Below are 27,680 nucleotides of genomic sequence, written 5' to 3'. Positions count from 1 at the left end.
CAATTAAGTTGGACAACTCTTTTTTTCTGTGTGTCACTCTTCTCTCCTATAAAATTAGAATGTTACCTAATTAATCGGTGAGAAAGAAACAAAGTGATAGAAAATTTAAAGAAAATTTAAGCACCATGTAATATTGGAAACTTCCATGAAATTAAAAAAAATACTATTTTGCCTGCATTATGAAGAACAATAAAATGCCTTATCCCCCCCCTGCCGTCCCCAAGCTAATTCCAACTGAACACACCTTCTCAAGTGCTTGTATCTCCTCTACTAGCAATAGGAGTTTGGTAATTTCAGTCTGAGTTTCTCTGGGCTTCATAAACAGATGGGATCATAGTAAGCATAATAAATCAAATTTCATTGGTTCCTGCCCCCATCAGGTGGGACCTGCAAGCATATTTCTTTCTAAATACCTCCCATGCTATCAGAGTCTCATTCAGGTATGCCTGGGGATTCCCACAAGGTATCTCACGTGTGCTCACAAACATCTGAGTACCCGTCTTCATATGGCACTTGCTAGGCTCTTCCTCTCCTTGCCTAGTTCTTCTGTTAAAAATCACACTAATGGGACAGATAGGGGTCCAGAAAACCAATACAAATCTAAGGGCTAGTGGTCCAGAAGGGTGTCCAGGGTCAGTCTTATGCTGGATGTCAACAAACACCCTTGTGGGAACTCCCCCACAAGTTTCACCCAAGGTCTTAACCAATTCTTGGCAGCCATGGAGGGATCCTGAAATCAAGGTTGTTACCATGTTCTAAGACAGGAAGTGAGTCCCTTTGCTCATATATCCCCAGAGCTATCTTTTCTTCATCATTCCCCACCCATTCTCCTCTTGGGGGAATAAGGTATACAAACCTTCCTCAGGTCCGTTTATTGGTTAACTCTGCTTGCTCCCCTCAGCTTTCTCTGTCACGGATATTTGTGGAATATAAAACAAAAATGGCATTGAGAAAGTAAGAAGTATTCCGTACCTTCCCTCCCTCCAAGGCCTAAGGACTCTGGTTAGATGGATGAAAGGGTTATAACTTTGGAGAGGTGAAGTGGTTCAGGCTTTTGTAATGTATGAAGTGGGCTCATTACTGCTCTGCAGAGCATTTTTAACGTATCTGGAATCTTTCATCTTCTTTTTCTTACGCTAGCTAAGAGAAAATTCTGCTTCTTCTCTTTCTTTACTTCCTCAGTTAAATGGCCAAGGGTGTGTATGGCCCAAAGAAGAAGAAAGAGGGAATTTGAGATCTGGGACCTTCAAATTTCTTTCTAAATACCCTGAAAAGTCACCAGGGAGGAAAAGGAAGAAAGGATTAAACTGGACATTTTCCTCTGGCAAAACGTGAGTACAAGAAACTAAGCACAAAAAGGCCTGTGACCTAATAACATTGACCAGAAGCTGCTGTTTCCTCTTAATTGACACCAAATCCTAGGGGCAATGAGCCCAGAAAGTAACAGAGATCGCCATCACTGTCACAGACTTCTGCAGCTGGATCCTGAATCACATGACTGAGAGCCAAATGACCATTCATGACCATTAAGAGATCTTAAGTGATCCCAAGCCATCTGTCAAAATAAAATTTTACCAGCCTTGAAATCTTCCAAATCAAAAGGAAACTAGAGATATATAAGAATCCGTCATAGTGGGGCACCAGGGTTGCAATGGTGAGCATCTGCCTTTGGCTCAGGTCATGATCCCAGGATCCTGGGATTGAGTCCCGCATCAGGATCCCCTCAGGGATCCTGCTTCTCCCTCTGCCTATATCTGCCTCTCTCTGGGTGTCTCTCATGAATAAATAAATAAAATCTTTAAGAAAAAAGAATCTATCATAGTATATGAAAGGTAGATTTTTTTTTTTTTTTTTTTTTTTTTTTGTATCATGGGTTACAGTTAGAGCTAAGGACTGACACTCTGAATTGATGTTAAATTAATCCTGGTTGGCAAGTTTAGGTACATATGAGATGGATATAAGATCTTAGCTTCAGGTGCCATGAGGGGACCTGATTCCCCAAATCAAACTGGATCCCTTCACTGCCTCTCCACTAAGCTGTCCAGACCCCATTAAATGACCTCATAATCTGCAGGTGACCTGGGAATGGCTGAAACTTGACAGTCTTAGGAGAGGATGTTGTGGGTGTAGTGTGGTCCAGATATAATATAGACATGTGGCCAGAGAAAATAACCGGAGGACAGAAAAAAAAACACCAAGATGGGTTATTGAAATACCAAGATGAAGGAGAGACATGGAGAAACAGTCTCAATAAAGGTTATAGGTGTTTCTGAGGAATGAATGACACTTTCATGGGAATATATAATCCTACGGATCAGGTGCCCGATGTATACTTCTAGAAGGAATTAGTTAAGTTTCTCCTATAAAAAATAATGCCACATCACTAAGCAAAATTATCAAAATAAGACCAATGAGTGAAAGCTGTAGGAGGACAGGTTTCAAAGACATTCAATATAAAATGTTTTAACAACTACAAGATGGAACAGGTTACCTTTGGAGCCCATACAATAAAATGATTAAGAGCATAGGTTTGAGAGTCAGAAAACTGTGGATTTGAATCTTGATGTTTAACACTCATTGCGTTACTCAAATTTTGGGGGCCTTTTGTTTCTCCCCTGAAGACTGTGGATAATAATAGGGCATACTTCCTGGAATATTGAAGGATTAATGAGATAATGTATAAAAAGCACTTATACAGAATCTGACACTTAAAAAAAGACTCAATAAGTGGAAGCTTTTTGTGTTACTGCTTTTGTGTTAATAACTGGCATGAAGTAGAAGCTGCCAACTGCAGATAGAGGAGATAGTTAGCTTTGGGAATTTATGTCATGTAAATAATGTTTGTTTCAAAGCAGATATATTCTACTCAAACAATGACTTTAAACTGACAGCTCAAAAGAGATGAAGTTAATTGTGTCTACTAGCAAGAGAAGACTCAAAACATGTAAGTCTGTTCACTGTACCTCTCCATCCGACCCATGTGATGTGGAACTGTATAGCTTAGCCCAGCACAATAAACCAGACAGATCAATAAAGTTTAAACAAGAATTCCCACATGAGGTAATGCAGGGGGAAAAAACCCCATCAAATTGGATTATGACATAAAGGGCCTCTGTGCGTATGTTGAAAATATCTGTAAGTGATTTTATATGACCCGAAGCAGAATACCAAGGGCTAGTGATTACATAAATAATGGAGCAGGAAGATGGCAACAATATTTAAGGTTACTCAAGACAATGAGTAAGCATAAAGCTGCCATTTGAAATGAGAACATCTAATCCAATTCTATAAGGAATTAATTAGCTGATCTTTTGATTTACTTGAACACTTACCAAATTGCTTTCAGAAAGACAAATACAACTGTCTCTGCTGGTGAATTAAAGGTAAGCCCTGTCTTGAATGAAATAAGAGCTTATAACACATTTCAGGCTATTATTTGGTTTTAGAGATTGTCTTTATTAGATACGTATCAAAAGGATGCTTCTGGATCAGCAGCACAGGAAATGACTAATAAATTAAGAGGTTTTCCATTGTTAGCGTAAGAATTCAAAAATAAATTAATGTTACAGAGGATCCTATACAGAACACAAATCCTTCAAGGGAAATACAACTTGATCTTATAGCCTCTACCCAATCATTGGTTTCAAGTAAAAGGGACTCCCAGCCCTAGACACTGAACTGATGAGCTCAGGTGAAGCAGTCCACATGGAGCCTTTTGTTTATGAAATGGCCATGCTGTTACCAAGGAGCACAAAAAAGACTGCCTCCATTCCACTCCTGCCAGACCATGCCTGCCTTCATACTCCTCGCAGCAGAGCCAGGGGCTCTCCTTATCAGGTTCCTGCTGGTGCAGCTCCTAATGGCCTTCCTCAATTCCCATTCTGTCTGCTTCACTTTGGGCTGACTCAGCAAATGCCCACAGAGGAGGTTTGCAGCATGGCAGGACTAAGAAACTAGAAACAAAGAAGTCTCCTTTAATTAATTAATTTTCTTCCTCATGTGTTGTCTGCAATTCTTTTCATCCATTGATGATCAAGGATTTCAGGGGCTGGCACAAGGGAAAGGCACCAGAAGAAATCAATTCTCAATAACCTTGGAGATCACAAGGCACTGGATAACAATCCTGTCTAAAAGAGAGCTACTGGTCTGTGTAAAGCACAGGTGAAGACAGGTGGGAAAGCCTAATAGAAATATTACACCTTGACTCCAGTACACCAAAGCCACTTTGGATTACGTTCCATAGACTATGTCATCAATATGCTTCAGAAATGTTGTTGGGATTATTTTCTGATATAGGTCAAACGTTGTGTCCAAAGAAAAAAAAATGCATGAAAGAAGATCTGGAAATTATCTTGTGAATTGGAAGACGTAGCGAAAGTCAGGTTATAGAATTCAGGCTATTGAGGAGGATTGCGCTTCATCAGGAAACTGTGACTCAACATGGACAAGAACATTCAAACTAAGAACTTCTGATACTGAAATATACTGTAAAAAGGATTTGATATTTCCCTTTCTAGAGATTATTTGAAGCAGAATATGCTATCATATCCTTCTGGTTTCTTACAGAATAAACCTGTCTTCTCAGCCTGACACACAAGGCCAGTTATAATCCAGTGCTAGACTACCCTTCAAGCTATATTTCTTCCCTACAGCTTCCAAATCCTTTACTCCACCCATACAAGAAGTACTTTTTTTTTTATCCATTGATTCATTTGTTGATTCATATACTCATTCATTTATCCAACATACATATAGCATCGCATCTCACTTATTTATTGAAATAACCTTGTAAGATGGGTACAGTATTATCATTTTTTTTCTAGAACAGGGGTATGATTGCTCTGCTAAGGCATCTGAACTTAATTCTTGATGGGCATGAAAATTCCACAAAGCACATGAAGATCAGAGGGATTTTTGTCATAGAATTGACTTGTTCTGATTTTTACTTTGGAAAGATAACTCTGGAGGCATTAGAGTAGGTGGGGTATAGTGGGGAAACTGATAGTGGACACAGAGGCCATTGTAAGGATTCAAGCAAGATATAATAAGAGTATAAATTAATCTTATGATGGGAATGGGTAAATATAGAATCACTAAAGTAATGGAAGCCTAAGTGACTGACGAAAAAACTATATGAAGAAGAAGGAGGTTGCCAGAGGAGACCTGGGTTTCTGGCTCAAGTGATTAGATTACAGTGGTGCCATTAACTGAAAGTGTAGAAAAAAGCAGGGAAGTGTAAGAAAAGCATGTTTGTGGGAGAAAATAAATTCTTTTGTGTCTTCTGATTTAGGTACTATGTGACATCGAAGTTGATATGCTATTAGCTTCTTTAATATGTGAATCTGGGCTCTTCTGAGTGGAAACATCAAAAAAGACTTAATATAAAGTTTCTATTTTGTTCTATTTCTATTTTGCCCTTTTACTTTCACCTGACTGATCAAAGACTCTAAGTGCTAATATCTTTTTAACACTGACTTAGAAGTGTTTGTGAGATAATGAAATACAGGCAACTGTTGGGGAAGTAAATTGGTACAGTCTTCCTGGAGGGCAGTTAAGCAGAATGAGTCTCAATTAATAGTGTCTCCCCTCATGTGGTAATTCTTTTTTTTTTTTTTTTTTTTTAAAGCCACAGTGGTTTGTACATCCTCCCATCAAAAAGTTGAGACTATTTTTCTAGGTCTTGAATCTAGGCTTGGTCACAGAACATTCTTGGTCAATGGGACATCAGAAAACATGACTGAGAAGTATTTGCCCATTGGAGTTTGCCTCCCCTTACTGCTGGGAAACCTTCCACCACCATATAAACAAGCCCAGGCTAGCTTCCTATAGGAAGAAAGACAATGTACAGAGAAGCCACAGCCACTCAGTCATTTCAGCCACGCTAGCTGTACCATCTGAGGCCTTGACTGCCCTAGATCACGGTTTCTCGATCTTGCTGGTGTTGACATCTGGGATTAAATCATTCTTTGTTGGGGAAACCTATCTTGTGCATTGCAAGATGTTTTGTAGCTCTAGCCTCTACCCATTAGATGTCAATAGCACCCTTCTCTCCCACATTGTGTTAGCCAAAAATGTCTCCAGACATTGCCAAATGTGCCCTGGAAGACAAAATCACCTACTATTTGAGAACCCCTAGTCTAGTCCATATTTATTGTCATATTCAAAGTACAGTTTTTATAATAATAGCAAGCACCATTTATTATATGCTAATTATGTCATATACACTATGATAAATATTTTGTGGATTATGTAATTTAATCCTTACTGTAAGCCTAAGAAGTAGGTATTATTAACATCTATATGTTACAGATTAGGCAACTGAAGTAAAAAAAAAAAAAAAAGGTTTAATATTATGCCCAAGTTCATCCAGCTAGTAAGTAGTGAAGCAGGTTTTTGAACATAGTCAGTATGCTCCTAGTACAACTCCTTAACCACCATAAGGAGCTAATCCATTTAAACCTGACTTCTATTTAAGTACTAAAATCTAATAGTTCTACTTTGTCTAGGATCAATCAAAACTGCCATTAATAGACATCAACTTGGGCCAATTTTGATGTACATTGTTTTTTATTGACTTGGTACTACCAAAGAGAGGCAAGATCCACTAATGATTCTCACCATCCTCTGGCATCTTACCCCTTCTGGGATCCTTCTTCTCTCCTTCTCCTCAATACTATTCTTATAGTATACCGCATCTCAGATGCTATTCCTTCATACTTGGTTCTTCCAGTAACAATTAAAATAGCAGACAACAAAGTACCTACTCATTTGAGATATCTTTCTCATATATGAGACCCATACCCTACTCAGAAGACTCAAATACACTTAGTTTTCATGATTTTTCTGTCTTTTACATTCATGACTTCATGTTTAAAACACAATCTGCTCTGTGACCCCTCCATGTCCAGAGTAGACAATAAATTTTCATGGTACATTGTGTTTTGCCAAAAAGACATTGAGGAGGATTCAAATCAATCTGGAGATCACAGAATCAGAGATCTCAAATTTCCTGAAATTTATAAGGAGGTTCTTGTTTTTGGGTGTTTAGGTATGATAAATCCAAAGGAAAACTGATCTTACAATCTTGTTTTTAAAAATAAGTCTCTTATAAGAAGCATCACTCTTTAACATATATATGCATAGATATGTACATATACATATGATTATTTGAATTTTTTAATACAAAAATGGACTTTACAATATCCATCACTTAAGGAAAAGTACACTTGTCATGCAAGTGCCAACTTTTGCCCTTCCACCATATAAAAGATACAGGGAGATACTGATCATCTGTGAACCAGGAATACTGTCCTCATCAAAAACCAAATTTGTTGGTGCCTTGATCTTAGATTTCTAGCTTCCAAAACTAGGAGAGACAGATCCAGAGAGATTCAAGACCAAGGTAAGGGAGGGCTTCCATCAGATATTGGCTACAAATTACAAGTGAGATGAGGATTCAGAAGGCAACTTTTGCCCAGGTCATCATAAGTAATGGATTTTTTAATGAATTCAGGAATACAAATGAAGAGTAAAAGGAAAAAGAAGAGTAAGAAAGTCTATCATTATAATGTGGTCAGGAATTGAAAGATATAGGCAGCCATATAATTTATATCTTAAAGCTATAAATATAGAAATTATTTCTCTTCATTAATTAAATGACACAATAGTATTTAACATGATAAAAACCTCATTCCACTCCTCAACATTTATTTACTCTATTGTTTTGGCAATGTATTATTTAACTAACACATTGCACTCTGCTTATTGTATAAGACCATGTTTACCCCCAAACTGTTATTTTCATGGAAATACAAATGTCAGGCCATTCAGCAGATTGATTCTATATAAGAAACATCTAAACAGACAGGAGGGAGGGAGGAAGAGCAAGATGGGAGGAAGAGCAAGATGGAAGAAAGAAGGTGGGAGGGAAAAGCAGATTAAGTTTTATTTGTTCTATTTGAAGAAAACAAATAGAAAAAAATAAACTTCATCAAGAAGAAAAGAGAAGATCTAAGAAAGTAGAAATGTAAAAAGCAGAATGGAATGCAACACTAATGATTCTTCTTTTCCTACCTACCATATTCATTTTCATGATTTGCATTCTACATTAAAACCTATGGTTGTGATTTGTACATGTCACATTTATTTGTCAATACGCATGGACTTATGTAGCACTGTAGATCTTATCTCACCTACAGAGATGTACTTCTACAATTTTGGACACGCATTCTTCAAAAAGAGTATCTTAAGCTATGATCCCAAAAATAGCTGTGAATGGTAGCAGGACTTGGAGAGTCAGATATGGGATTATGGTCACTTATAGATAGACCGTATTATTTTAAATGTATGCAAATTTCTTATTTACTTCTGGCATTTATATATTTGTTGCTGCTATACCATTTAGCCATTTTACTGACGACCTGTAGTTTTACAAAGGTAAATTACTTTACATCTAGCAAAAAAACATTTGAGATGAGCTTAATTCATTGTGTATTTTCCTAAGTTCTAACTGTATTAACTTAAGTTCTAACTTAAGCTCTAAATTTTAGAAATAACTTTTATTACAATTTTGATGAAAGAGTTTGGTATTCTTAAGTTTTATGTCTGTATAGATACCTAATAAATAATTTGCTTGGGAATTCAAAACTAATATATTTAGAGGACAAAATTTCTAAATCTATGTTATTGCTGATTTTTTTTCATTAAAATGTAATAACTTTCACTCGATATAATTAAAATGGTCTATTCATTTTTTTTAAAAAGAGTGTAACTTTGGAGCCAACCTACAGGGTTTAAATCTTATTCTATCACTAAGCATTTATGTGGCCTTGGAAGTCATTGGCCTCTCTCTGCTTTATTTTCTAAATTATAAATTTCTACTGTGATATTTGAATAAAGTAATATATGCAACTAAGAATAGTATCTGGCACCTGGTACTATGTTTTAACCACCATTATTAATTTTCTTTTTCCACTTCCCAAAGAATAATGGACATCTCTCCAGGTAAGTAAACATAAAGCCACAGTTTTCAAAGGGGCACAATATTACAATTTATTTAGTATTCCATAATTTGTTCAGTATCCTGCTGATAAAGTATTCAGATATTTTTCCATATTTTAATGGATAAAAACTACATTCAGATATTTTCCCATACTTTGATGACTACATGGTGTATTATTGGATGGATGGATATATATATATATATATATATATATATATATATATATATCCATCAAAACCCATGTCCTAATTTCCTCAGGATATCTTCCCCAAAGTCAGAGTACCGAGTGAAAATGTATGTGCATTTTCAGTTTTGAAAATATTTGCTGAGTAAGTGCTAAAATTGTTGTAATAATTCATACAACTATCAGCAGTATACAAACTGTTTTCAAATTTACATACATATACACACACCTGCCACCACTGAATAAAAGCAAGATTTACAATTTGTTTTTTTTTCTTTTACTAATCTAATGGCAGCAAAATGGTATTCTGAGTTTTCATTTGCTTTTCTCTGACTACTACTAAATTTGAACTTCCCTTGATATAATTACTGGTCATTTGCATTTTTACCTTTTATGAGTTTCTTGTTTGCATCTTTGTTCATTTTACTATTGCCTATTTCTTATTTTGTAGTGAGTGCCCTTTGACAGTATGCTCATGAACCCATTATATGCCATATGTCCTGCTAGTATTTTTCCTACCTTTCGTCTTCATCATCCATGTATCACTGAATAGCCACTCTTTAGACAATGGCTCTGAACCAGAATCGTTCCTGGCCTCTGAGGATTTGTGGCTCTTGAAGTATGAGCATTCACTGCAAATGCATTAGGAGATATGCATGTTTCCTATTATAAAATCAATGCTTCTAAGAATCTCCCTGAAGTGAGACAGCATCACATCAATCTTCATATTTTACCTTAAGAAAAATAAACCTTTTCCTGAAGAGGGATGTCTGGTTCATTTACTAAGTTGTGAGCCCAATTTCTCTGGGACAATCTTACATCTCAAAGCACTATATTCTTCTCTCATACTTTACAGGAATATATGAGACTCAGTATGAAGTTTACACTAGGGGCTCTAGGACCTATGTGGTTTTCGATTAGTTCAAGGAAGGCCTAGTGCATATTACCTCAAACACTTACTAGATCATGGATCACACTGTCTTATATCTGTTTTTTGTCTTCCCAATGAAATGCTAAGCTCAGTTGTGATTTTTCGCTTTGCTTTTCAGGAGCCCTGATGTTTTCTTGGACACAGAACAAGGCTATTTGGAATTTCTCCCTGTAAGTAATGATCTATTTATGGACCTGTTTCTCTGACACATTTCTCATGACACAGTTCTTAAGACAGAGAAAAAAGGAATGAAGTGGGGCCAAATAGCTCCTGAGGATGGCAAATGGAATAAAGGAGCAGAAGATTCACTCAGTCAATTGACAAATATTAGTTGAGCCTCTTCTATGGAACAGGCTAGGAACCCACCTACCAATATGGTACAATTTAAGGAAAATTACAAGACATACCTAAGCTAAAACACCTCCATCAGCAACAAAGATTCACTTCCTAAGAATCTTAGTAATATCTCAGATAAAATCAGAAGCCGCAGATAAAGAAACACATAACGGTAATCAAACGGGACGAGAAGTAAAAGAAATGGAAGAGCTACTCAAAGATGGGATATTATTCAAAATAAACTACAGTCACAGATGTATTTGGAGAAAGAAATAACCTGCAGTATGACCATTTTAAATATATATTTCTAAAGCACAAACACTGAGTATCAGATGGTGAGGAAATCACATGGTTCAGACCTCAGGCTGGATTCATGCTGGTTATAGTCTACACTGGGGGTTAAAAATGAAAAGGAAGAGAAACTGAAGTGATATCCACTCTAAGAGCAGAGTGGAGACCTCTTGGGCTGATGAAGGAAAGGAATGGTGTTTCCTAATACAAATTATGGAATGGACACCACTGTGAGGAAGATCAGGGATAAAAGACAAATATTCAGGGGCACCTGGGTGGCTCAGCAGTTGAGCATCTGCCTTTGGCTCAGGTCATGATGCTGGGGTCCTGGGATCGAGTCCCACATCAGGCTTCCCACAGGGAACCTGCTTCTCTATCTGCCTATGTCTCTGCCTCTTTCTCTGTGTCTCTCATGAATAAATAAATTAAATGTATTTTTTAAAAAAGACAAATATTTTTTGTCATCTACTGGCTAAAAGACAACTTGATTGACCCAGTGCTCAGATATACACTTAACATTGTTATGTGGTTTCATTTCTCAGAGCAGATGAGGTCATTAGGTAGACTATGCTGGAACTTATTCTCATCAACAGTAATGCGGAATGAAGGAAACATCCTTAAAACAGGAATGTGAGAGTTCATGATAGCCAAGTAGGAAGAATTTCAAGGACTCCAGAGAATAGAGGAACAAAATCCCTTCATCTAAAACTCTAGGAAGGGTTAAAAGGACTATGTGTATGTATATGGAAGGAGAGTCTCTAGAGTAAAAATATGACTGACAACAACTATCAATAACTGCTGGGGAAGGAAAGGTAAGTTATCTAGAAAGACCAGTATGACTACACAAGGTTGGATTTCAGTAAGCTTCACTTTAAAGACTATATACTAACATAAAACATAAAAACAAGATAAATACATTATAATAATTGCAAGATTTGTAAGAACAGTTAACACAAAGAAAAAACTAAAGGAACTAACTAACTAACTTCAACTATGGTTGAAGAGAAGTTAAAGGAAGAAAGGGGGGGTGGTTTATTGGCTTTGGTAAGAATAAGAGAGGTGATGAATCAGGGCAGATGACGGAAAAGAAGAACATGGAATTTGGTCATTCTCCTGTTGCCCTGGGTGGGAATATGGATTTCACAGCTGTCTGAGGGAGGGGATGGGAGTCATTCATTAGGGATCAGCAGCAGCAAGGGCTGTCTCAAATGGTCAAGAGAGTAGATAAAAAGAAATGCAAGGGAAAGGTAGCTCAGAGAAAAGAGGCAGGAGACTGGGAAAATGTCACAAAAGAAACTATCTTGGATGAAGTCCATATGGAGCAACTGATAAAATGAAGTTTGTGTTTAGCAGGCTACAAGTTTGTGTAGTGCGCTTAGAAATACAAACATGCATAAGAATGTATATGCTGGGTTTTGTAGGAGAAAACCAGTGTTGGTCAGTTAATATGAATTTCTAAATTATTTTTAACATGTCTATATCTGAAGGTATGGCTGATACCTTGTCCAAGAGTAAGGAAAGGAGAAGGCAGCTGACATTTACTGGGAATGAACATACCAGGAAATTTACAGACAAGCTTAAATACTTACAATAATCATAGAGGTAGGTATTGTTAGTCCATTTATAGATGAGGAAACTGAAGGTCAGAGAGGTTAAATATCTTGCCTATGTCCAAGCTTGCCTATGTCCTCGTAAAGTAGAACTGAAAATCATCTGTTGGATTCCAGAGTTCACACTTGTCTCATTATTCTATGTCTTCTCTGGAGGAGAACAAAGATATCATAAACTCTTTAAGCATAAAGAGGCATAATTGCTTAGCATGTATACACTTTAGGTTAAGCCTCTGATCTGACCCTGTCTTGTTAAAATAAGCTTATTAAGAGCAATCATTTGGAACCTCTAACCCAGAACATTTTTGGCTCCCCCTTTCCTTACTCACTGCCCAACCAAACTGTTCCATTAGGCATCTAGCATCTAGTTCTTCCATCTAGGCATCAGAAGCTCAGGGTAATCTCATTAATCTGTGACTCTTTGGGTTCACTTACTTATCCACTACTCTTCCATTTATTCACCTATTCAACAAATATTTACCACATACTCAAGTATTCAAATAATCAAAAGGAAATGTGTCCAGTTTTAACTTTAGCTTGTCATGAAAACCTTAATCCACCTGACCAGGTCTTGTCTGTACACCCACTTGAATTTTTCTGGTTATTTTCATCAACAGTTTTGGTTTCTCCAACTCTACAGAAGTAAAGGGCAGGGACCCTTATTTTGTTATTGAGTTTGATGCTTTCAGACCCCACAGCCTTATCTGTCAAGGCTTCTGCTTTTTAGGTTCATCTGAAATATCTGACTCCTTCTGATCAGCTTAGACCCCTCCTCCCCTTGTCATCTCCATTTTCTTCTTCTGTAAGCAGCCCCCCTCTCTACCCACCTACAGTTTTAAAAACAAGGCTGAGAATTTTCTCAACTCCTCTGACATATTTCATATTAAAAGGAGAACATAATAAGCAAAAAACTTAATAGCTTTAGGTAAGTAGTTTTGGGCAAACTAGGTAAAGTGATCCCCTGTATAAATGCCAAACATACACTCTGTTTACCACAGAACACTTCCAAATCATATCAAAGAGAAACACATCTGATCCTAGGGTGATTTATATCCTCAGTCAGCACATATTTTTACCTCTGATTCATACTACATGATTTGGCTTTCAAATGCCAAATGAACAGTAAAAATTTGAGCCTTGCATCCTTGGAAGAGTTACCTCTCCTCCCGTCATTCTCAATAAAATGATGGTGCTGAATTAGTAATAGTATATTAATAAATGAGCACTTTTGCAGAATTTTTCAGTTTATCCTCTCATACATCATCTCAAAACAATTCTTTATGAGTTACCCTTGTCTTCATTTTGTCAATGAAGCAATGAGATCCAGAAAGCTTGAGAAAACATTCAGGTCACATGGTAAGTGATGTATCAAGGCTCAAACTTGGATCTTTTCACTGAAATCTCATATGTTCCACTACACTCCACCATTTCCAAGTGATCTTTATGTTCTCTTTCAGGGGCTGGGTTGGGTATGGGCTGTAAAGTTGTCTAGGGGGAGAGAGTGGGAGTCATAAATTAAGGATTAGCAGCAAGAGCTGTCTAAAATGGGCAAGGGCAGGTGCCTGGGGGGGCTCAGTGGGTTAAGTGGCTGACTCTTGGTTTTGGCTGAAGTCCTGATCATGGGACCAAGCCCTGTTGGGCTTTGTGCTCAGTGTGGAGTCTCCTTGGGATTCTTTCCTTCTTCTTCCTCCTCCTCTGCCCTTCCCTGTGCACACACTCTTGTGCATGTGCTCTTGCTCTCTAATATAAGATATTATATAAAAGTAAGATAAAATGGCCAAGAACATAGACAAGAACAAATACAAGGAATAGGTAGCTCTGTAGAAAAGGGGTTGAAGACTGGGAAAATATCAGAGGAAAAATCATACTGGGTGAAGCCCATGCAGAAAAATTGTTAAGGTGAACACTGTGTTTCATCTCCTATAATAATGGAACAATTATTCTTTTTAATTCACATTTTAACAATATTTAAATCATCTTCATTTATAAAATATCACCCAGGGAATTATAATTTAATAAAATTTCCTTTGATCAAAAGTATAATCACTTAAGTTATAGACATTTCCTAAACTCAAATCAAGAAAAAAATCAAAATTGCTTTTGAAGAAAAAAGAAAAGTACTCAAGTTTCTTCCTGTGGCTCCAGATGTTCAGAAACAGGTTTACTTAGAAGTTGAATCTACCTTAAAAGTAATTTACCATTATTTTCAGGAAAGAGATAGAGGAATCTAACACCTGGGAGGGAAAAATGAGGGCAACTGTTGATGGGTAGATATTTCTCTTTGCTACTAAAAAGCCAGAAAAAAATCTTGACAGGAAGTATCCCTGGGATGGTCCCCACAGGCTTTCTGGAGAAACAAGAGAACGAAGAAACTATAGTTTCATGAATTGTCCCCTTAAATTAAACAACAAAGAAACTCGAATTTGAGGAAAAGGTAGAGGAAAAAAGATATATAGCAAAAGTGAGATCTGAGAAGAGGAGAGGAGGAAGATCCCCTCTTGGGGATCACCCTCTGGTGAAAGACTATAGACATTCTACTTGCCAGATGCCTTATTAGAAAAGGTACTCATGATCTGATAAATTCTGATTTATTCTCTAGTGATTTTATCCTTCCTGTAACACTAGGCAATCAATTCACCCAGTTCTGAATGTTTAGATTTCTTTCAGTTCTTTTCCTATAAATTCTATCTTCTCCATGGTATAAAGATACAGCTTAGTTTTTCATCACTTGCCCCTAGACTGGCTTTTCTTGATAACTCTTATAAAGGCTGACATCTTTTAAGAATGACTATAACAGGGATCCCTGGGTGGCACAGCGGTTTGGCGCCTGCCTTTGGCCCAGGGCGCGATCCTGGAGACCCCGGATCAAATCCCACGTCGGGCTCCCGGTGCATGGAGCCTACTTCTCCCTCTGCCTGTGTCTCTGCCTCTCTCTCTCTCTCTCTCTCTCTCTCTCTCTGTGACTATCATAAATAAATAAAAATTAAAAAAAAAGAAAATGATTTAAAAAAAAAGAATGACTATAACATATTCTCTTTTAACATAGTTAAACTCCAAAAATTTTACATTTCCCTTGAATTAGTTTTGGTAAGCTTCTTTTATGTAGTTGGTGTATAGGGGAGTGAAAACTTATGCTCAAAGCAAAAGACCCATAAAAAAATCTAATAACTGGGGGTGCCTGGGTGGTTCAGTGAGCTTAGGTCATGATCTCAGGGTCCTAGGATCAAGTCCTGAGTTTGACTCTACACTCAGTGGGGAGTCTGCTTGAGATCTTTCTCCCTCACCCTGTGCACCTCCCCTCAGCCCCCTCATGCATGATCTCTCTCCCTCTCCCTCAAATAAATAAATATTTTTTAAAAAAAATCTAGTAACTGTTCTGCAAGGAAATTCACAGAGATCAAGACCTAGGTTCATGTGTTCATGTGTTCAGGTAAGGCAGATACAGCTTCTCTGGGAGAAACTGTGGGACAACTTCAGGGCAGTCCAGTCCTTCTCAGAGCTGTCTGTGGTTGCTGTATCCATATCACACAAAGGCAATGAATCACACAGAATACTTGTCAACATTTGACCCCCAGCCAAACCTAGTAACTAGGTATAACCTCATATTTAGAGATCCCATGATAGCTAGATTTCCTAATACAAATATACATCTCTTCAATAGTGGGTGACATACAAAGATAAGAAGGTATACATGTTAAGTATTTAATTTTCCAAAGATATTTTCCTTATGAGTTCTTAATCTGTGCCCAATTTGCTCATTTTATTGGAGCACTATATAAATGAGTCTTTTTATGGAATAAAGTTTGATTTTAGGGGGCACCATTTAATTTTAACTTCTTCATAGGAGTTGCACCCCTAAATCTGGCCATCTGGCCCCATGTATCTAGAAAGAGGAAGAATTTGGCTCAATCAGGAAGAATATTTTAATGTTTCCAGTTGTCCACAGAAAAATGGACTCTTAGGTGAAGTAAGTTTGCTTGGCATGTGCCCCACCCATGGCATCCATGTGTCTGAGTGCCACTTAATTGAGACACTTCTGCCTCATTTAGAGCAATCCTCTGTGACCACCCCATTCCCAGCATGCATTTCCAGATCTGCCCAGCAGTACTCTGAAGCTATCTCACATTTTTAGATATTGTCTCATCTTTTGGATTTAGTGATTTCTATTGGTTTCCTGGATCCACTCTCAAGATGCCAATTATTCTTTATACTCTACTTCATTTATTCAATAAATTTCAATTAAAGTCATAAAGTATGACAGGCACACTTCTAGGTCTTGGGGATATAAAAGAGACAAAACACATAGTCTTTCATCTTGCTTACATTTTAGTAGGAGAAAACATCACAAATAGATAAACAATATACATATATATGAAAAGACGGTGGTCAATACTAATAAAGAAATGTAAAGCAGAGTAAAGAGTTAAAGATGGGGTGCCTGGGTGGCTCAGTTGGGTAAGATCTGACTCTTGATTTTGGCTCCGGTCATGATCTCAGGGTCATGAGATTGAGCCTGCATCAGGTTCTGTGCTGGGCGTGGATCCTACTTAAGATTCTCTCTCTCTCTGTCTCTGTCTCTCTCCCTCTGCCCCCTCCCACCCCACCCCTTCTCTCTCTCTTAAAAAAAAAAAAAGTTAAAGATGAATGGGCTGGATCTTCTACAGACAGTGACCAGAGAAGACTTCTATGTCTGATGAAGACATGATGTATAAAGTGGTAAGAGCATGAGAGAGGGATATAGATTTTTGCAAAGCAGGTATTCTAGACTGAGCTAACAGAAAGTGCAAAGTCCTAAGGTATGTTTGTGCTTTTGATGCACATCAAGGTTACCTTCTCTGCCCCAGGTCTCTGGATCCTGGCCAACCACAGCTCAGATCCAATCAGCCTCAATCTTAGGTACATCCATTATGGCCACCCACAAGGAGAAAGAATACTGAAAAGAAGAAGCCGGATAGCTTCTTGTTATGTGGTGTGAAAGGAGAGACTCTAGCACTGAGGGAGTGACTGGGATTCTACATATATGTCAACATCTAGGGCACCTACCAGTAAACTAAGGAAATGGGACCCGCATTATGTATTTAACCAGCAGTGTCTAATAATGTTGTCTTCATATTTGAGCAAGGCATACATTTCCAATTCCCAAGCATTTCCATCAAAGTAGAAAGATGCACAGAATGAGGGCTGAGATTTATTCTTTAAAGCAGAACTTTGATGTATTGATCAAATCCTTCTATTCCCCCACCCCTTGCTATGCTTCTGAATTTCATGGTTCATGGATTAGGATTGAATGAAGGTGATATTCTGATGAAGACATGACAAAGTTTTGGGGTTACCAGTGTAATGATGCATATTTTTTAGCTTCTTGCTTTAAGTCTTAATTTCCAAACAAAATAAACAAACAAAAGGAAAGATTAAAGTGTTATGGAAGAAAATGCGACAACTGGGTATTTTAAAGCTTGACATTTAAGTGGTTCTGAGGGCTCTTCACCATGTATGTGTAATAAATAATGAATAGTTACTGTAATGTCCTTAGTCCTTATTATCTTCTAAACTCTATATTAATAGATTAATTCCTTGCAAAATCTTTTTATTTTTTTTTAATTTATTCCTTACAAAATCTCTTCTGGGGAGGGAAGTTACTTTAATTATCTCCATCTCACAGATGAGAGATTTGAGTCTTCGAATGACAAAGGGACCAGCCTGACATCGCAATGCCTATGAATGGCAGAGCTGGGACTAGAACCCAGCTCCATCTGTCTCCACAGCCCAAGCTATTAGCCCACCACAGGATTCTGCCTCCATAGCAATGAAAGATAATTAGAGTACTTAGGAATCAGAGTCTTACTTATGCTCCCATTATGAAGAAAACAATGATCAGTTAATATAAGGAAGAGTTCCTGCCTTGACTGAAGTTGGCAGGTAAAATTCATTCATTTTGGAACTCATTTCTCAAGGTTTAAGGTGGCTAGAAGTGAAACTGAAAAATAAACCTCTGCTAATATGTTACACCTGGTAAGGTGCATACCGCCTCATCTCAACATTAGGAGTAGACTATTGCCTAACTTCAAATTCTTGGTAAAGTGGAAGAATATTGGGCCAGGGAGAAGGGAGAGCTTGGGTAGTGGTTAGGTAAGCAGGGAGGGGAATAAGGACGGGGATACAGTCTCAGCAGCAGCTTGTGGGTGAGAATATTTACATAAAGCATGAGTCTCAATCTGCTAGGGATTCATTGCTCAGACTAGTGTTCGTGAAGTGAGTTCCCCTGTTCCCTCTTCCAGCTCTGAGGGCTGCTTTGCAGTCAGGTGTAACAGAATCAGCCCTGCCTTACTAGGCAGGAAACCAAACCTGTCATCCCAGTCTCTCCAATCACGGGGGGGGGGGGGGGGGGGGGGGACCCTGGAGAAGTCGGTTAACCTCAATGGACCCTTTTCTCATCTAAAAAAAAGGAAGACAATTGAGTAGACTATCCCTTCCAGCAATTGTGTGAATCAAGGAGAATTTACAGCTGTTGCCATTCATTAAGTTCAAATTAAGTCACCTAACTATTTTATCTCTTGTTAGATAGAAGGTAAGCTCCTGAAAAGCACATGGTATAGTAGGTGACTCCTAGAGGGAGCTCAGCAAATATCTGCTCATTGACTATATCTACAAAATACACATGGGGACAAATGGCCAAAGAACCCTAGGATATATCAGCTGAGCCCTATTTTAGGATGGAAAGCAACACTCATCCTTCTCATACAACAGTAATATTTACCAGATGCTTATTACCCTAAAAACTGCTTTCGTTTGATATTGTGACTAAAAGTAAATGGTAAAATAGTCTGTAAAGTATAATCTTACCTTTAAAAAAAAAAAGAACAGCATATGTAAATGTTAACGAATCAAAAATGTTGGAGGCACTAAGCAATTGACAGTGGTTTTCTGGGAAAGAGGCTGAAGCAGAAATATGACTGGATTTTTACTTTCTACACCATGTACCTCATTACATCTGCATTTTGTATCATATTGTAGTACATATATCATTGTTTAGGGTTTTGGTTGCTGAAATACTCTAATTGTTCCAACTAGTCTGGCCAGGAATTGCTTGTGTCACATGTTACATGTCAGCCTATGTAAAAAGCTAAACCTAAAGGATTTTCTCGAACCTAAAGATACTGCCTTGCTTTTTACACTGCAGGGGGTGGGAAAAACACACACACACACACACACACACAGAGATAATGTTTTTTCCAGTTAATGCAAGTGTGAATGAAATAGTCTTACTTTTTTTTTTCTTTCAGTTCCTGTGACCCCCAGGAGAGAAGGCTGTGGGCTGATTATTAGAGCATTTGAGTGTGTGGGTTCGCCTGGAAGCAAGAGCTAGCAAAGGCTGGAAGATGAGACTAACGATAAAGCATGCTCAGCTTGTAGAGCTCTGAGCTGAACAGCATTACTCTCGACCAGATTTTATTTCTTGTTAATTATATCCGATTCCACTTGATTATGGATTTCAATGAATTTAAAAGGTTGGGAGTGGGGGTCACTTCTCCATGCTATTCATCAGAAACATCAATAAAAAGAGCACCCCAGAAACCCTTGACCATCAGCCGTGCAAATATATTACCCCTCATTGTGATGGATTTGCTCCAGTAATTATGATCACCTTTTCTTCAGTCTGTGTCTGTGAGCATTTCTAGAACACTTGATGCCATAATACCCAAAGAAAGAGCCCTTTCTGACATAATGGAGGCAATATAAAATATGTGCTTTCCTGTCTTGTAAAAATTTATGACATTCACACAAAGAGGGGTATTTATTTCCTATGTGTATGCATCTCTGCTTTTCGTTGTTATAGATGAATGGGAAAAGACAAATGTACCACAGAAGGAGGGAATAATGGCAGGGAGGGGAGCTGACTGCTGACTTCCCATCTAGTGAATCCAGACAAGCTGCTGAAGCCCTGCACTCAAGGTTCTGAGGATGGCAGGAGGTGATGGGGTGATCTGTCACCCCAGCCTTTGAGAATCAGAAGGATCAAGTGGGATGAGCATAGGCTTTGAACTCAGGCCTAGGTTGGAGTCCAGCTCTAGCTTTGAAAGCTTGGGAAAGCTAACTGACCTTTGCTCAGTTGTCGAATGAGATATTAATAATGTCTATTCCAGCATGCTGGAGAAACTAAGAAATAATACATATACAATATGTATATAATATATGTAAAGCCATGGATGGTACTTGGTAGATACCCCCTAAAAAGTCCCTCCCTTTAACTCTTTTTCTCATTTCTATTACCAGTCCTTTCCTTCCTTTCCTAATTTTTTTTTGGCAGAAATAGCCAAGGTTTTGTGCCTTTTTTTTTTTTTTTTTTTTTTTTTTTTTTTTAGCCTTCTGATCACAAATCTTCAAAACAAGCCAGCAGTACCATAAGCCAAAATCAGCCAAGTTGATGGGTAGAATAATTTTCTTTTTTCCATCTTGGGTCTTCAAAAACCTCAAAAATATAGACCTAGATAAACTTACAAATGAAGATGACCTTTACATTGTCCTTAGCCCTGAGATAGATAGATGATAGGTAGACAGAGCTTTTACTCAACTATATTTTTTCCTTTTGGCCTTGCTTTATACTGTGAAAGTAATGTTTACTAATTATCAGATCAGCCAGGTCATGAAACTTTTGTTAACAGCTCACACCACCATGTTGAATGGCATTTCCTTCGATATTTTCAATTAGGACCCATGCCATACACAGTCCTTTTTGCACTGTGTTCTCACACTAATGTTGAGAGGCTATGAAATACTCTCCACAAAAATACTTTGTGGAAGGGCACAGCTGGAACCAGGGTGAGGCCCGTGAGACACCTGCCTTAGAGGAAAAATTGAGAGGGGAGCCAAAAAATTCAGTAATCAAGATAAACAATATTTTAATACCATTTTTTAAAAAAATCAAAATTATTGCCAAAAATCTGTGATGAACAGAGCATCAACATTTTAAACAAGATAGGAATTAACCATGCACTTGCATAACCCTGCCTCCCTCCACTCCCCTTGACCCAGGCTGTAGGTAGACCCTGCATCTGAAATCAGTGACTGACATCTGGTTCCAGTCCTCACACTACTTGGCTACATGGCCTCAGATGAGTCGCTGAACATCTCTGATTCTCAGTCTCCTCATCTTGTTTCACTTACAAGTCTGGTTAGAAACATTCCAGTGACTGTGAATTTGCAAATTCTAGGATTTTTTTGACAACATGAAGATGCATGACTGGAATATCAGTGATGACTCAACTGGACAAGATTCATTCACCGCGCCAGCCATTCAATCCAAAATGTTTACTGAGCACTTGTGTGACAAGTGCTCTGTGAGGTGCTGAAAATACAAAGTTAAGGACTACAGAAACACATAAAAAAGCCAACCCTAGTGCTAAAAGGCCAGAACAGGCTTCCCTAGGAAGACATTTTGGCCTAAAGGACTAAAAGAGTTAGGGAAGGCAAGGATGGAGTTCCAGAAAAAGAGAACAGCCTGGCCAAAGACCTGAAGGTAACAAAGAAAAATCTCAGTTGGGGAACCATAATAAGTGTGGTGTGGGTGGTCTTTAGTATAAACGGGGGTAGATGAAATGAACAAAACCAACCTTTGATTTCAGAGCAGTAATAAAAGTACTTGGGGAGTATAAGGCAAAGAACACTAGGTCATGGTCAGACCTGGGTTCCAGTCACTGCTCTGTTGCAAATGAGCTAGATGGTAGGTCTTCCATTTCCACTAGCATGCTATTTTAGAACACACCACAAACTTTTCCATAAGACGAGAGGCTTTTAATTCCCAAGAGTATTGCAAATCTCACATCTGAGATATTTAGAGTTTACATCCTTCAGCACCAAAGAAGTGCTATAATTAATACATGTAGTCACTTCCCTGCAAACAATTTGCTAAACAGCTAAGTAGCTGTTGTGTGACGCCCATGAACCTGAAGAATGCTAGGACCAGACTAAGGCAAACAAACTCTCATCTTCCCGGGACAGGCAAGAGAAGGAGGCAACCAGGCAAACTTGGTGGAGCTACTGTGCTCCTGCCATATTTGTGTGTGCCAATTTAATTCCTGCACTTAGGAAGACAGGATTAGAGCCAGCTATTTATAACCAACCAAAATAATTGTTTTAAATGAACACCAAAGAACACAATCACTGGGCTCCTGAGCATAGCATTAAAGCTTTATGTTTGTAACCTCACTGTTGTCACACACAATACCTGCTGTGGGTTGAGCACTTACTCTGTGCTGAGCTTTACAAATATTAACTAATTCTCACAATTCTAGGTGGGGGGTTAGGACGGTTTTCACCATATTACAGATACGAGTAATTTGAAGCACAGAGAAATACACACTGTGACGAAAGTCGCACAGTTGAGTGGCAGAGCCAAAATTCAAATACAGCCCATCTACCTCCAGTCTGTGCTCTTGGCCACCATGCCACCTAAACAAGGTTCATCATCTTGTATGCCCGAGTGACACGCTTAGATTATGGCACTCAGAGTCTCCTTGAGTTTCCAGAACACTGTAGCAAGCACCTCAGTTATTTAGTTACGGGAAAGAGGAGCACACTCCACACCTTTTCTCAAATTCATCCTCTTATGCTCTTGGAAAGAGATGTCCTTCCTCCTCTGTCTCTTCTCATTTCCCACATCTTTTGTTCTCCTTAGACACCAGCTCTTCCTGCCAGTTCCCCTTTAATAAAAACTGTGTTTGAGGTTCACTGTACCTTCTCCCTACAGCCCCATAACTCTTCCCCCACCAGATGTTTGCCTTGCCTGGATTTTCTTACCTCCCATTCCCCACTCAACCCCTGGAAATACAGCTTCTGAGCATGCTGCTATACTAATGCTGTTTCCTAATGGTCACAGTGAACCCCTTTTCACTGTCTTTTTTTTCAGTTCCCTATTTTCAGTCTTTTCAACTTCTCTGCACTTAAAATCATCCGATAATTTACGCACTTGGCAGAGAGGGACACTGTAGGATTATTAAAATTGAGATCTGGTTCTGCCACTTACTGACTTGGTAACTTGGGACAAGCTACTGGAACTTTCTATGGTACTGTTGCTCTCCTGCATCCCTAAATTTTGCTAAATGCTGAGATTTAGTCTTTGGCTCCCTGATCTCCTGATCATTTCATTCCCACTGCTCTGCCACTATCCATCCAAGGTCAAACTCAAAATGCTATCAAAATTTGATATTCTTCTCTTTCACTCCCTGTAGTTACCCTGAAAACAAATTATCCTGTTTTTATCTGTTCTGACATCTCCTATTGGGATTTTAAGATTGGAACCCAATATGCTGGGGTTTGGTTCAGCAAGGAACCCAGTTCCTAGGGCTGCATGGTTGGAACATGAGTGCTCTGGCCCTTATCCCAGGATGCGAAGATGCTATGAGCTCTTTAAATGAGACCCTGCGGCTTACAAACTCCCTACTCCCAGACTATTGTAAGTTTGAGGAAAGCGCATGAAATCAGGAAATTCTGCCAAGTAAGGGGAAAGGAAAGGGGAAATCACATTTACTGCCATCCTACTATGAATCAGGAACCGTGCTAAATGCTGTTGCTTCCACGATGGGCTCATGATACAATTTTTTACGTATAAAAAGTGTGATGTCACAATACTGCTTCTTATTGGCATTTCATAGGAAAGTTCTTCACAGAGGCAGTCGCCCTGGATCATTTTGTTACTGATCTCTCAAAGGTTGATCACCTTGGAGAAATGGAATCATGATTTAGCTTCTACTATTCTAATGGAGAAATCATCACCTCATGACTGGACTTCTCATTCACTGATTCGGGCTTTCATTCAACAAATATTTATTGAGTCCCTACTCCGCACCAAGACTGTGATGAATGCTAGAGATTCAGCTGTGACTGCCTTACCCTCAAAATACAGAAAGGAGAGCACACAAGGGAATGCTGGGGAAGTGGAAGGTAGCAAGGGAGCACATGGTAGGAGACCCTTAGATGAGCACGGTTTACTTTTGTCACTCATCTCCCAGACACCTCTCCACCCCCACTGCCACCATCCTCACCATTTCACACCTATATTTCCACAATAAGCTCCCTGCCTTCAGTCTCACCACCTCCAATCCATCCTCCACATTATGGTCACAGTCATCTCTCTTGAATGCAAATCTGATGTCTCAGCCTTTTTTCAAACTCTTCCCAACTCATTTGGATAAAACTGAAGCTCTTTTGCTTGGGATATTTCCATTCACACTTGATCTCTGATATGACAGTTTGTTATTCCATGGAGTTAAGAACCCACTTCTCTCCCTGTAGCCACACAGAACTACTTCCAATTCTCATATAGTTTTTTTCTGCCTGGAAAGCCCTTCTCTTCTTCTTGTCCTTTAAGATTCAGCTCACCTCGACCGCCCTAAGAAAGCTTCTTGATCTTTTCACCCTCTTTTAGGTGGATGCCCTCCTTTGGTGCTTTTATAGCATCCTGGGCATATCTCTATCCAAACACAGACTCTATTACATTAGTTGTCAATTAATGTTACCCAGGTGCTGTTCACCTCTGTATCTACACACCAGCACCCTGTGCTCTAGCCACACGGGATGGCTTACAGTTACACTAACTCATTGGGCACTTTTACACATTTCCTCTGCTTGGACTGTCCTTTCTAACCTCCCCTACCTAGTAAAAGAGTATTCATTTTTCAAAAATATCTCAGCTCCAGGGGAAGAAAAGCAAGCAAACAAACACATGTCTGTACTACTGGCATTTGATTTAACCTATAATTATAACAGTTAAACAGACTGCAGCATAGTTAGCTAAATACCTATTTCTTCCACCTTGAAAGCTGGCACTATTTTTTACTTCCTTATGGCTTTTTTGGTTTTGCTTTTTTCCCCAGTCTCCAGCACATAATAAGTAACTGATGTGTGTTTTCTGAATGTTGAGGAAATCCAGGAGGGAGGATGGAGTATACAGCATACGTGTTAAGAACTCACTGTGCAGTACGTAGCTATCCTACTCTCTAATGATTTCATGTGCGCTAATCTTGTATCTACAACTAGATCATAAACCCTTTCAAGCCTGGAATATGTTATACATTTTTATATGCCCTCCAACACTAAATGATAGGTGCTCAATAAACGCTTAGAAATAGAATCTGAATATAATCAAAAGGAACTGAGATTGCAAATGTAGGGAAAGGAAATATATCATAGAGAAAATAGAGCTCTAATAAAAAGCAACAACAATTTTTAAATCTTTCCTTGCCAAGTTTTGCAAAGTAAATGATGATACTGTTCACTATGAAATAAAAAGGATATATGCTGATAATTATATTTAAACCCCCTCTATGCCAATATCAACTTGAAAATATTTCAGGAAGCGTCTTCACTTCACCAGTTGTTTAAAAAGAAAAGGAGAAAAAAAAGCTTTCAGATTTCTATCTTACTAAATGCATAGAAAAAGCTTTTTAAAAAGCATAAAAGCTGTACGGAAGTGTACTATGCTGCACACCCAAAACTAATATTACACTGTGTGTTAACTGAAATTTAAATAAAAACTTTTTAAAAAATCATATGAATGAAGCTGTTTTAATAATATGCATTCCCTTCCCAGTGCCCCTCCCCCCTTTACTTGTTTCTCAGAAACTTCTTCACCTTTGACTGTGTTGACTTGTGAGTCAGTCTCTTTTATGTGTGAACTTTCTCTATTAGCTTCATGTATATCATGTTCTCTCCCACTTCAAAGAAGTTACAGAATGTTAAAAATTAAAATAAAAAAAAGGGGGGTCCCCAGACCAGCAGAGAGATGGCCTCTACCTATCATCTTAAAATGAAGAGCACACTCTCTGACAACCCATAGACACAAGTTCTGGATCTGAGCTTCCAGCATTTTCTTCTGTCGGCATCAGCTTGGCTTCCAGGTTCCCCACACTCTCCTCTTCCGAGGTTTTGAGCTATAGAAGCGTCAAAAATACACCTGTCCGCACATCCCAGGTAGAAACAAAACGTCAAGATGGAGAAACTTCGGCACATGGCACCGCTCTAGACTTACAGAATTAATTTATGACTGTGCTAAAGGTTAACTCCGGCATAACCAAGTCTGTTCTCCTCCAGATGTGACGTTCCAGAAATCTCCCTACTGGAGTCCCATCCAGGAATAAAAGCCACCCTCCACGGAAGCGTCAGGGAGTCCAGGGAAGCCTGCAGGGTGCCTTGCCTCCCGCTGGACCTCTCCCTGCCCTAATGAGCTTCTAGTCACTCCTCGCCTGTCCCTCTTGCAGTCCCCTTTGTCCCAGTCCTGGACCCTCAAACGCTGACTCGGTCTCTGCCGTTTCAAAGGGCCATTAGATTTGAGGCGATTCCCAGGTGCCCGCGGCGCTCCGCACTCGGGCGCCCCGCCCCGCTGGGGCTGGCATTTTAGGAAATCCTTTTTTTTTCTTGGGGGGAGGGGGGAGAGGGGGGAACCTCTTCCCTGGGACCTAAGAGGTCTTCAACACCAGCTCGATACCGGGCTGCAGAGAACCTCTCCCGCCGGAGCGGTTAAAAGGGAAAACGCTATCCCCACAAAGAAAAATAACCCAGAATCCTCCACATATTCCACCTGTGTGTGTGTGTGTGTGTGTGTGTGTGTGTGTGTGTGCGCGCGCGTGTGTGTCATAAAACCCCCAGGGCAAAAAGAAAGCCCCCGCTTCCCCCAGCTGCAGCCGCCCAGCGCCCGGCGGCGAAGGCAGCGGGTTCCCGGGGGAGGCGAGGTCCCGGCGCCCCGCGTTTGCAGGGGGTGATTACGCGAGCCTTTCAGGAACTCATCATTCATCCCCGCGCTGACCCGAGCCTCACCCCGGCGCCTCCGGCCCCCGCGCTGAATGCAAGCCGAAGGCGGCCCCTCCAGTTCTGCAGGTGACAGCCCCGCACGCACACCCACCCCACGGCGCGCCCGGGGCGTGCGGCCGCCGCGGGATGACAGGTGTCCACGCCTGAGGGTAAATCAAAGGCGACGCTTGCAGCCGGGGTGACAGACCCCGATCTTGGCGCCGGCTCCCCTGCAGGGCAGGGCGCCCCCTCCCCGCCCGCGCCCGCGCCCGCGCGCCGGCTCCCGTCGCAGCCCCGAAGGCCGCCCGGAGGGTGGAACCGGACGGAGGGAGCCTCCACGCCCCCTTTGTCTCCACGCTTCCCAAATGACAGGGGCGGAAAGTTTACGAGCAGGGAGGGTGTAGCTTTCTGCCGGGTCCATCTGACACCTCGCAGGAGGCGACCCTCCCTGGGGTCGCCCTCTCCCCCCGCACACCCGGGCGCCGCCTTCATCTGCACCTGCAAAGCCGCAAGCCGGGTTTGGGCCACCTGCTCCGCCGCGTG

The 27,680-nt window shown here is 39.7% G+C and overlaps 1 protein-coding gene across 16 annotated transcripts in view; it reads right to left on the bottom strand.

Annotated features, from left to right (window-relative positions):
- Nucleotides 1-27,680, bottom strand: part of PLPPR1 (phospholipid phosphatase related 1) — a 554,792-nt gene that overhangs the window by 248,643 nt on the left and 278,469 nt on the right. The window lies entirely within an intron of this gene.

Source organism: Canis lupus, chromosome 11, assembly GCF_003254725.2.
Source record: "Canis lupus dingo isolate Sandy chromosome 11, ASM325472v2, whole genome shotgun sequence".
In the NCBI taxonomy this organism is placed as follows: Eukaryota; Metazoa; Chordata; class Mammalia; order Carnivora; family Canidae; genus Canis; species Canis lupus.
The sequence above is the reverse complement of the archived record's forward strand: the minus strand, read 5'-3'. Positions and strand labels throughout refer to the sequence as shown.